Source organism: Neopsephotus bourkii, unplaced genomic scaffold (genome assembly GCF_033783945.1).
Source record: "Neopsephotus bourkii isolate Nb327-2 ecotype Australia unplaced genomic scaffold, CSIRO-AGI_Nbou_v1 NB_318, whole genome shotgun sequence".
NCBI lineage: Eukaryota > Metazoa > Chordata > Aves > Psittaciformes > Psittacidae > Neopsephotus > Neopsephotus bourkii.
In genome coordinates, this window is record NW_026900826.1 from 4,816,341 (window position 1) to 4,828,165 (window position 11,825).

The window sequence follows — 11,825 nt, forward strand, 5'->3', positions numbered from 1 at the left end:
AATGGTTCCAAATAGTTTGTTTTCCAAACATTTCCAAATGGTTTGCCTATTTTGAATTTCTCAGACTCTTATGGGTGACATAATCTTAGAATGAAATGATTGTGCCAAGTGTGCACAAACCTCTTTCCAGAAGATCTGACCTGGGGGTGAATAATGTGCTTGGTGCATTTGCAACACAATTACTAGGCAGAGAACAGTCCTGCCCTGCTCTGCAGTTCGCATCAATTCAGACACTCTCACTTAAGCTACTTGGGTGAAAGAAGCAGCTTTACAGTTTTCCCCACAGTACATTTCCCTCCTAAAACTCTCCCACATAAGCATTCTTTCTCCTGCAGCTCCACCAATGCTAGTGAGTGTAGGAGGCCTGGCATTTTTGGTGCAAGAATACTTGAACCCTCTCTTCAGTGTCTGCTTTGCTCCCTTGAGTATATTTGCAATTAATCAGAGAAACATATGACAAAGTGGGGTGTGCCGTGAAAAGCACCCAGTGCATTTGGACTCAATATCCCTTCATTTCATGTGGATAATGATGCTCTCTCTCCCCTCTTTTCCTCAAAACTGCTGAGCAAGGAACACTGTAAGTTCTGTCTGAGGAAAGCAAAAGCAACAAAAGCTGTGATCTACTTATGAAAAATGCTGTCCGAGAGCCAGTCTCTATATTATATTGTCTAATATACTGTAGTAAAACATTATAAATTTGAATTAAAGTTGAATTCTATTTCAAATAGATGATGTGTGAATATGGACATTCTTCAGATTATTGTCAATACTTTCATATATATTACATTGATTTTCATATAAACATTGTATGGTCTTATGTGGTATGTAGTCAAATAGCTGGAATCCATTAAAACCATGCTCCAGCTGTGCAGTCACTGTCCTCACAAAGATAGATTTTTACATGTGGTTAATGCCAGGAAAAACCCACAGCTTCAATTATGAGAACATCAAAATATGCTGTTTATTGTAGGAAAAAGCATTTGCAGCAATTTAAAATATTCAGTCGACACCACACTGCTAAATCTAGATAATAGAAATCCTGGAGAAATTTCAGCTAAATCTGTTTGGATTATAGCTGTGGGATTATCTGAATGCTAAATTACTGTATATGTTTTACTCACAAACATGAGCACAGACAGTATAGGAAGATGGATGACTATGCAGATCACAATAAAACCCATCCCCAAGAGACTCCTTCATACACTAGGTAAACAACCCCTCTCAATTTATCAAGCATTCTGGATTGAATTAATGCTGTCAGTCATTTATGTTGCTGTTGCTGTGTGGAGGAATATGGTTTAACTTGAGCAGCTCCTTTAGCATCAGAAAAATAACAAAGGTTTTCTCTGTGCATCCTTCACGACACACAGAGTGCAGGAATACTGATTGGCTGCTGTATTTGTATAAGTGAATTAAAGAAAATACAACTGCAGCTTACTATGTTACCAGAAAACCAAATTATATGCAACACTGAAAGAAAAGATGAACCCTGGTTGTCTTGTTAAACCTTCCCTTCCCCTCCCCCGTTGTTTACACACCAGTGTTTCTGGCTTTCTAAGGCTGTACAGTGAATGAACCTGGATTGACCTGACACATAGCATCTCTAAAACTTTCCCTTGAATGATTCACAGATGTGTGAGCTGTGACCAAAAACAGCAAAGAGGGGAAAGGCAGAGTACTGCACAGGCTGAGTGCATTTGAAGGAGGCAATACTGTCCAAGTGTGCCATTCCCGAGTCTCTCCTTCACTGCGAGTGCGCAGCTACTGATTACAAATACACATTCCTTCAACTGCCAGTTTAGCTCAGGTTGAGAATTGCAATGGAAATTACCTTTGCTTGTGCTCATGCAGGAATTATTCTAAATCCTATACTTGTGTATTAGTTTGTATTACTCTGGTGGTTTTTTGATGGCAAGGCTGCATGTCCATGCACCATGCATTTACATGAGGCAATTGGAAGGGCTTTCCTGGGGAAGAAGGCTAGACAGTAATTGCTGCTTCCTGTGAACAGCTACCAGTTGATGTAGATATGGCCACTTTCATTTCCTTCTTTCTCATTCAAATAACCTATGCAGCTATGTAAACAGATTAAATATAATTCTGGATCCTGGGAAACTGTCAATATAATCCTTTGCTCTCTGGTGTTCGAGGTGACAAAACACAGGTTCCATCCTTCAGTTTTTCTCCCTCAACCAAAGGAGTAATTTCTCACTATTTCTGCAGCTATTTGTCTGCTTTTGTGATGAATCTGAATACTAGTAACCTAGAACACAAAAGCTTGGTGTTGCATGAACTGTCTGTAGACTAACATTCTCACAAGCTGAACCACAGGCAGCAACAATGAGATATTTTAAGAGTGAAAGGTTAAAGCCACCTAGAAACAGATATGACAGCATGAGTGGAAAGCTGAGTTAATGAGCTCAGGTTTATGTTCTGTGGATGACTTCAGACCACACAGCATCAGTTGCAAAGGTGGTCTCTGCATCGTGGTCTCTGCCATAAAAATCATAGGCAAAATAGAAAAACTTGACAATATTTTTTTTTTCAAAATTGAGCTAAACTCATATGTAACAGTAAATTCTAAAAGAACTTGGAAAGAGACAGTACAGTTTCATATCATGCTACTAATTTAAAGGATAAATACTCCGGGGGACTGAAACATTAGGAAAAGATTTAGAGAAAAAAGAAGAACTCTTATTAATCTCAAACAGTACAGCCATAAATCAAACAATAAAATAGGGTGCTTCATATTACTTACAGGAATGGTTGATATGCTTCTTCCATCACTTATATATTCATTACAAAATTAGTTCTACTGTAGCCCAGACAGAATTTAAACTGTTCTCTCTGCCAGGAGAAACCAAACTTTAAAGGCAAACATTAACTGACCTAGCATGTCTTTCTGGAAAAATAAATACGTTTTGATTAGCACAAGCAGTGTTTCAGAAGATGGATCAATTTCCATTCAAAAGAAGAGGAAACAAATTTAGAAATCTGATTCAGCAATGTAGTTAGATAACAGCTCACATGCTTAGCACTATATATGAGCTTAACCACTTTCCTGAAACAGACTTCCAACATCAGAATAAATCTCCAACAAAACTCAAATCTCTGTCAAATGAGATCTACAAAAATATGCAAGTTGGGGAAAATATACCTTCAGCTTTACACAAGTGGTGCTTTCTTCAGCGTAGTCCCCTCAGATCAACAACTGCCATTGTCACATGGGTAGCTTTGTAAAACTCCACTGATGCAAACCTGGACACTGCTTTATAAAACACTGAATGCTCAGACACACTTATCTAATGGTTGTTCAACGTGGTCCAGAAAAGAGGTAGTTTATTTTAATTTCCTATTGGACAGCTGACCACATAAGGGAAAACACAATTATACATGGCATCGAATAACATTATGTGCAGCTTTATAGTTAATGTCAACACAGTTGGAAAAGCTGCATGGAAAATAAACCACGCTAGTGGAGGTGGTTTCTCTACTACAGGCCAGCACTTAGTCAGGATGCCAGCGTAGCACAGGGAAAGGATGCATGATCGCTCTTCATGCTGTACTGACTTCAAAGAAAAGTTAACTTATTTTTCACTGCCATTGCCTGCTTTTTTTCTCTTTCACAAGCAATACATTACAAAGACTTTTCCAGTCCTTAATTTCCCATTGTGTGCAGGTTAAAGTGATTTCTTCTCATAATCTTTCCATGTGCTTGATTTGAAAGACAGTCATCAGACAAACCTCCGCTAACTCTGCTCTTTCACAGTTGATGTGCTAGACTCTTTACAGCTCTTCTCTTTGCTGTCCCAGTTTGACTTCAGAGACCTTTTCTTTAGATCATTCACCAAGGCTAAATGAGCTCTGACAACCCTTCTTAGGGATCCATTTTCCTTCTCCTCAGTTCATGTGATCTCTAGCATCAATTCCCAAATCAGCCAGAGAAAGTGCCTTCTCTGATTTCCTCCACACATGGGACAGACTACCTTTTACTGTGCCTCGAGCCAGTGAATGGAGCAGAAGAGCATGTGAGTTACTCAGGCCCACAGCAGATTTGTTATACAGCAAGAGAAGAGAAAACGAGAATGCTGTGAGCAAACCCCTGACAGTTTGATACCAGTGTCAGAAACCCATAGTCCTCTGCTAAGAGCTTATTAGAAAATATGATGATTTTATTGTATTCAATATCTCCTTAATGTGGTTTCAAATTGAAAGTATTTCTCTTCTAATGGAACTAATTCATTTTCTAGTATTTGAAACAAGGAGAAAGCTTAATTACTAGACATCAGCAACTTCACATAACCAGCACCACACATTACTTGTAACAAGACAGTCCCTAAGAAGAGTTTCAGTATGTTTGTTGTCACTGAATGCATTAAAATTCATGTCAGAGATAATGACTTCCACTATAAATAATGTTTTTACAGTGGGTACAGCAGCTTTTCATGCTGCACAGTATCAGTTGTGTGGAGTTTTTAGTGCACTTTTGGACTTTCAGTTTGCACTAAGAATACCATCTGCAATACAGCTGTTAGTTCAGCCTGGTTAAGAAATGACAGACAGGTGATCATCACAGAAATGAATTCACTATACTGGGGTGGAGGTATGACATTAGCTTATGACAATCTCAGTCTAGAATTGTATCATTTTAAGTTTTAATTCTACTTAAGTACCTTTTAAGACTCAATATACAATTAAAAGAAGCACTACAGAATCACATTTATAACCAGAGCTGTTTAATATGCTGATTTTTCATTTAAAAAAGTATTAATGTAGCTTTACACTTAATGTTCTAGTGTAAATTTTTAAATTTACTAATATCAGCAAAGATTTTACAGTTAATATCTTCACTATTCAAACTACCTGTTTACAGTGAGAATTCAGCTCTTCTTTGATAGCAAACATTTTCTTTCATCTCTGCATTCCTCCTCTCCTTCTTATGCAGTGGCATGATCTTGCAAAATCTGAGTTGCCAACACTGGAGAAGAATGTCCAAATCTAAGCAAACAAAATAGCTATTCCAATGAATCTTTTTCTTTTGATCAGGTTTTAGGGAAAAGAACCCACAATGTAGTCTTTGAACTTAAATGCCTTTGGAGTGCTCTTTTTACTTAGGACAGCCAACGGCGTAAAAGCTGATTCATCCAAAATTAACATCAGCCAGTCTTTCTTCTCTCCTACCTTGTTAACCAAAGGTTCAGAGCATTTAAAGACAAATATTCATTTAATAATGCTAAGAAATTATTTCACTATAAAAAGGAATTTAAAGGAATGCACAGCCCTTTACTCGCCACTGCATTACTTGTACAGCTGTCCAGTAACACCCAACAAATATACAACACCTAAATTAAAGTAGGGATTCAACTTTGGGAAAGAGGACAGTAAGGAGTGATGGGACATAAGCAAAGGCATTTTTTCACTTTGTTTGCCCATGCAATTAATACATTTTAATTTAGGTACTGGGTTTTGTCAGGGATTTGAAATCTTACATGTTTTGTTGGGTTCTTCTTTCAGAAGGCCTTCTCAGCTATCTGTTAACTGTTACCTGCTGAGGCATGAATCCTGGGAAAACCTTAGCTGCTCTAAGAGATAAAAAACACTGTGACCACACAACAGAGACCTTTAAATCTCTGGGAATTTAGCTCAGTATTCAGCCCAGGGTTATTTTTGCCATAGCTTCTTCAAAAGATGGATGTTTCACTGTGCATGGTCATCCCACAGTACTTATGTCCAAATTTTACCCAACAATTCCCCTTAGAGAAGCCTTGCTTTAGTTTAAGCTGAGGCTGACTGGTGTGATGATACCATTGCAGAGTCTACGAATACATTCAATATATGTATATTTCAAAAGACTTGCTCTAATTTGAGTTCATGTACAGAAAACAAAAGTCCCTGTGCTTTTCCTGGTGCCTATCCTTACATCACAGATGTTGCCTAATGTACTTGGATCTCAAATCTGAGGGACTCCTTAGGGTGCTGTAGTGCATCTGCAGCAAGAACCTACTTTAATGGCAATTTTTGGGGCTCAGCATGCCTAAAAGTGAGGCCTTGTATTTTTAAAAGCTATCAAACGTTAAAATAACATCCCCTTTTTTGTGTGGCAGAACAACAAAAAGAAAACCCCTCTGAATTTCTGCTGGCTCTGCAATAACAACAATTGCTGTTGGCATTTGTTTATGGAAACAGGCAAAAGATAACAAACTAACCTCCTCCCTCAGCTACACATCTTTTACTACAGTTATCAAAAAAGGTTGTACCTCCCTTGAGCTGAAATAATTTTCCAATGCAGTTTAACGCACTAACAAGTCAAGTGCATTCATACTGGCAGTTTACACATGGCTGTGTAGATTGACTTTTCATCCATTTTATTACACCGAAACAAGTTTTCTACCAGCGAATAGGCATTAGCAGGACAGCCATGGGCTGAACTGACAATATAGACTGAATTAGCATTTCTTTTATCAAGCAACATAGAAAGAGCAAATGCCAAAAATGTGTTATTCTAGTTTAAGGCTAACATTGACTGCTAACATTGACACATTTAAAATGTTAGAACTTGTTTGTGCTTGTTACATAATATTAATTTCCTTGGTGATGCCACACTATATTCACTGAATATTTTAGTACCATGATGTCTTACCCTGCACTGAATGAAAAATTAATAAAAATATGCAAGTTGATAGTAAAGGCCAGATCTGTTGTGGTGGTGTCAACACAGCAGAGTACTTCTGAGAGACTTCATCTGCATTCACCCTTCATAGGCATGCTCAAATATACAATGTGGCAAACCCCACAAAAGCAACAGTGTAAAAAAATGTTTTCTAAATGAATTTTATGCTATGTAGCAGAACATAATCTTCCAAGTGAAGAGGATTTGGATACAAATGACAACACACCTCTGTAAATAAAATATTCATGAAAAGAGTCTTTGGCTTTCAGGCTCCAGGCTTTTGGATTCTAAATACATGATTGGATTTCTTACTGACAACTACATGGATAGGAACAATAAATGCAGGCCAGCAATGAAGGCTGTGATGAACAGGAATAGCATGTATAGATTTGCACTTGCTCCTATTATAACTGCAGGGCTCTGCATCTAGGTGACAAGATTGATTCTTTTTCCAAATCTGCCCTGTCAACAGCTTGCCTCTTTGTTGAAGAGTGATTTCTTCTCAAAAGCAGCTTGTTACCTCTCAAATTTAAGTGATATGGGGTTGTTTTCTTTAGACAGAGCTCTAACTTGTGAAGTCACAGTCTTTAGGAGTCCCGGTGATCAAATATAGGGAAAATATTAAGCCCAATTTTATTTCTAGTTTGCAATAAGTAAAATGAAACTTGGGGAGAAGTCACTGATTCATCTCAACTTACTTTGTCTGTGTTGGAAATAGGATGAGGAAAGAAGATTATTTAGGAAAAACAGTATACTTCCAGAACAGACCAATCAACATCTGATAAAACCATCTGGTAGTAGGGTCTAAGGGATTGATTTTGGTCTGTGGATGACACGCAAGAAAGGTAGGAAATGGGATAAGAGTTCTAGTTTCACTAAAATTACTACTTTGTATCTTTGGGAGCAAGATCTGAAAACAGCGTTTGTATATGTTGCAGCAGGTCATTCAGGGTACCTTCCATTAGAAAATGTGTCTTAGTAGGAAGGATTTACATCATTAGTGAAGGATATTTCCCTTTAACATTGCCATGCTCTGAAATCCTCTGAACCACTGTATTGGAGGACCATTTTCTATTAATTTTCCCTGTGGCAGACTGTTGCACTGGCAAACTTCTCTGCTTTTTTTCCAAAAATACCAGCTAGGAAAAATCATACAATTGTCATAACAACCTGGCAATATTACAGTGGCCACTTTGAAGAGTGGTCTGAAGAGTATTTGCCAAACCTTTTGATCCCTAGTAATCAGAACAGAAGTGCCCAAAATCCAGAGATTAAAGGATTAGGCCTCAAGAAAGACTTGTGGTATTTCAAGAAAATGTGACTGATGCTCACCACTTATTTTTTACAGTGCTGATGAGATTTAGTGTTTAAGGTCCTTTCCTGTTCAGACATAAAAGCTGCTGTAATCAGAGTATTACTAGGGAAAACTACTCTGCTCGGGGATTCAATATGTTTAAATTGTTGAGCCAAGGTTATTGTTTGGATTAGGTTAGAAAGAATGACACCGAAATAAGTAAGCCCCACAGTACAGCAAAGCAGAGAAGAACAAAGAAAAACATTTGTATTTTTAAATAGCAATCTGGATAGCCTAAGTATGCTGGTTATAGCTATAGAAAAAAATAACTTAGACTAGCCTGGAAACTAGGTATTGTATATGTCTACACAGCTATCAGAAACAGAATAAACATTTCCATTGCACTTGAATCCATACAAAAGCTGAACTGGAGACACTGGAGATAGAAGAGACTTATTAGGTCGGCTTGCCCTCCCCCAAGCTGCAGAGCCCCTCAAAACCTTTACACTTGGTTCCCATGCCCCTCCCCAGATTCTGTCATGTAAAACTTGACACAGGCAACTAATATCCATCAGGGTCATTCAGTTAGAAAACAAAAGCTACCAGGCTATACTGACAGTAAGGTCCAAAGGGTATTTTCAGACTTCATATATCCAAAAAGCTAGCAGCTTTTTCGTAAGAAATACATGGCTATTAATAATACTTGGTCTTTTAGGGAGCCATTAGAGATGCATGAGAAAATACCAGCACAAAAATAGGTTCCAATATACAACCATGCCATTTCAAACACCATTGGATTATTATTACTGATTAGGGAAAAAAATCCAACAGCTGTCTGGGCAATTCCCTCAATGTCTGGATTATTGATTTAATAGCTACACATTGTCTGGATCCAACCACTCCACTACTGTTTGAAAATGCTGTACTTTTTTCTTCCCTATTATTGCACAAAAAGTATGTATTTTAGTCTGATTGTAGGTGAATTCAAGATTAGATGTTACTTCCACTCCACATAATAGGAATATGAAATAGCAATTGTATCTTTTGAAGTAAAACCTAAAATAAGTATTTAGAGCTAAAAAATTCCAAGCTTTCAGAAAGCTGCTAAGTATTAAATTTCACCTACAATTAATTCCAAAGTTCTGCTCTTCCCTTTCTCCCCTCCAGGAAATTGGCACTAGGAAAATTAAGCAAAAATTTAAGGTAGGGAAACTATTCAAGTGTGAAAGGACTGTAATTGTTACAGTTGCTTAGGTAACAGTGATATGTTTTGCATATGTTAGGCATCCTTTCTGCTACATTTAGAATAAATAAGTAAACAAACAAACTGCCTGCTAGCTTTACATTCTTTGCCTTCATCCGTGAGTGCTGCAGTCAGCCTGTCTCTGGTTTACTTCCTGATGACTGGGTTCAGCCTGCACAGGCTGTAGTTTTTGTTCTGCGTGGGGCTCCCTGTGCATGCCCTGCTTGTGAAGCACAGTGATAAGAGGCATGGTGTGAACGGCAGCTTATGTCACATGGACCACGAGATATGGCAGCACTGCGTGGCATACCCAGCTACAATGGAGGCAGCCCGAGTACTAACACACATCTCCTGCCTTGGATTACTTTGGATTCTCGTGACTAAACAGGGGTGTTGACAGAAAAAAGTATCAGAGTTCAGACATGAAAGTGTAAATGTGTGTTAAACGGTCCCTCCATGACTGCTTAACCTGGAGAAGGGTAATCTAAGCAGTACAGACTGTCCTGGTCAAATAAACTAGCTTACATGTAAGAATGACACACTTCGTGTTATATTGCCTCAGTGAAGCATCCCTCGTTCCTAGGACAGAGGTACAGCAGGCAGCAGCAAGTCCTATAAAAGACTTTTTCATCTAGAGGTGGAATCAACAGAGGTAATGTTTTACTAAAGGCTCTCATATATATATATATGTATATATATATGTTTTTAATCAAATTTAGCTCTACCACACACCAAAGAGAATATATAACCCTTATAGTGATTCTTTACTAAATGGTGAGCATTTGTGGAGGGATATATATGATGCTATTTATTTGTTTACAATGTGTCTTATTAAAAGTAAAAAACCCCACACATGAAGAGTTGAGCAAGGGACTAAGCATTTGTCTGTTTGGCCTAATACATTTACAATGATTTTTATGGAAGAAAATGTTGTCCTAAACCACATTTTTTTCTCTGTTTCTGACACGTAGTGGGATATACAGTGAGATCCTGTCACTTCCTATAATGTTGGCTGTTGGTACTATTCTAGGTTTGTAGTAAATATCACAACTTTTATGAGAAGCATGGAAAATCCCATATAATGAATCTTTAACCCAGTAAGATGATACTATGAACAAAAAAAGTCTTTAAAAGTATAAAGATAGTAACTTAATATAAAAATATTGTGCTTTTGTATTCTTACTGGGGGAGAAAAGTGAAATGACAAAATTTGTGGCTGCAGAAAGAGGGCCACAGGTAACAAATAACACATGTTCTTTGGTCTAATCAAAAGTAAACACTGGATATTGATCCTCTGCAGTCTTCTGCAATAAACTGTTTTAACATCATACCAGCTGTGCACACCTTTCTGTCCTGAATCACTCTGATCAGCTTCTGTGATCTACCTCCTCCTTCACTGGAAGAGCAACAACAGCAATGCAGTGAACCATTTAATTTCAAATCTAACATTTCTGTCAGAGCCATTTAATTCTGAGATTTTATAACTCTAAAAAAAACCCAAACAAACAAAAAAACAAACCCGACCACCAAAAAAACATCCACAACAAACCCAAAAGAAAATTGCAACACTTGGAAAACACAGAATGGTGTGCAGGTCCCAAGCAACAGGCCCCAAGTACAGCCCATTATGATCACAAACATCAATCTGCTTGAAATCTGCATCCAATCTGATGTACACTTTATATCAAAATGACAAAAACATTTTGGTTTTACAGTCACCATGTTTAGGTCAAGTTTTAAAAAACTATTTAAAAGGAAAATGGGAATCTGCTGACATAATGTTGGCTAAATCTTATACCATACCAATGTTAGGCTTTCAAACGCCTTTTTTTCTTTCTCCAGATAAATACTGAGTTACATTTTCTGAGGTTCTTATGTATCTTGCTATTGGTTGTCATCTCCAATATAAGCCTATTCTCTACCCAGTTACCAACTATGTATTAGAGAATTAACCACAACTGTTAAGGTCACATCAGGTCAACTTTAAAGTGATAAAACCTTAATGGAGTAAGGGATCAAGAATGTACCAAAATCTCTTATTTCTGTTTTCCACATCTCTGGAGAAATACTTTAAAGTTCACTACAAAATACTTACCTAAACATCCTAGTCTTTTCATATTATTTCAAATATAGGTAGTTTAATTCTAAATCCAGTTGATATTTCAATAAAATAAATCCTATTAAATAAATCACATTGTGAAACTTAGAAAAATTGTTCAAATCTGCAATTCTAATATATAAATATGTTATTATTCCCAGAGGGCTCTAAACAATCCCATTGTGTTGCTGTGTTTGTTAACATATTTGACAATTTATGATATAATAAATAACCCCTCTTTTGTTCATTAAGACTTATATAGAAGCTGTCTTGAAAACCATGGCTCTAATCTCTCTAATCTCAACCAGTGATTTTGTTGCCTCAGTATCTAACTAGCAGAGATCCTCAGCTAATACTTTTGGCATTTTTAAGGTGTTATGATCTTACAGCTATATTGGACAAGAACTTTAAATACTGAATATTACTAAGATGATATTTTAGTTCTACAAAAAGATATAGTACTTTTCTTTTGAAAAATCCCATTTGCTGTGTAGAAAGAGCACGTCTCTCCTTGGAGATT